The following is a 1,268-nucleotide window of genomic DNA, read 5'->3' as shown; positions in this document are numbered from 1 at the left end:
CGCCTCGCGGCCCGGCGCGGCGCCTGGGGCGGGGAACGGCGCCACGCGCGAGGGACGCCCCTCGCGGCCGCGGCCGACCCCGGCGGCCGGCCCTTCCCGCGACGCCGCGGGCAAGGAGCCGGGACCGCTGCGCAGCTTTTTCGCCACTCGGATGGAGCGCGAGGCTTCGCGTCTCTCTCTCTCTCTCGCTTTTTTTTTTTTTTTTGCCCGGGGCCCGCGCCCCGGTGCTTCGACCCTCGGCCTCGCGCTCGACACGACGCGCGCGCGGCGCGCGGAACGGGGCTCGGCCGGGGCTGACCCGCCCCCCCCAACTAAAGCCGAGAAAAACCCGCCCGCCGACCGGTCGCGGGCGAGCGACCGGCCGCCGGCGAGGTTGGGCCGAGCGGGGCCCCGCTCGCAGGGAGCGAACGCCCCAAGCCCGGCGCGTCCCCCCACCGGGCCGCGCGGAAAGCACCGGACGTGCTAGAGGAGGCAGCGACCCGACGAGGCGGGCGCGGCCCGGACACCGAGGCCCCTTTTCAGCCGGGGCGCGGCTCGCTCTGCAGCAGGCGGCGGAACGGCAAAGGAGCCTGCGGACCGGGCTCTGGGCCACCCGCGTCCGCGCCCCATCGCCTTCGGGCACTTTCGCCCTTCTTCTCTCTCGTGTCTCTTTTCCCTTCTCGCGGCTCAGCTCCAGCCGCACCGCCGCCCGGCGCTGCTCGCGGCCGGCACCCCACACGGGCGCTCCCCGGACCGGGGCCGGCACCGGCACCTCGCGTGGTTTTTTCAAGGACACCTGAAGGCTCGCGGGGCCACGCGGCCGTCACACAGCTCGGGACGGTCAAGACGCCCTTCCCCCAGGCCAGCGGGAGGGGCGACACCTCGCCTGCGACGGGAAGCGAATTGGAAAGGAGACCGCCCTGCCCGAGCACCGGACCCTCCCCGCCGTGGCTTCCCCGCCACAGAGAAGCCTCGGAAGGAGAGCCGGCCCGCCGGGGGCCCTCTCCGACGCCACCCGAAAAGCCACATCGATCAGCCGCGGCTCCGCGCCGACGGCGACAAGGGCCCCACGGCCACGCTTCCTGGGACAACAACGGCGACGGCCGCCCAGCCCGCCTGCCCGTCGGATCGCTCGCTCGCCGCAGCAGAGGAGCGCGGGGGGTGCCGCCACCCGCCCGCCCGCAGCCGGCAACGGCGGGACTGGAGCGGCCCGGGGAGAACCCGGCCGAGCGTGCGAGAAAAAGTGCCACCGACCTGGCGCGGCCACGGGCCACCGGCGGCTTTCGCCC

This window comes from Agelaius tricolor, unplaced genomic scaffold, assembly GCF_023055355.1.
Source record: "Agelaius tricolor isolate 1412-34295 unplaced genomic scaffold, bAgeTri1.0.p SCAF_60, whole genome shotgun sequence".
Taxonomy (NCBI): Eukaryota; Metazoa; Chordata; class Aves; order Passeriformes; family Icteridae; genus Agelaius; species Agelaius tricolor.
This window is presented reverse-complemented; position numbering follows the sequence as displayed.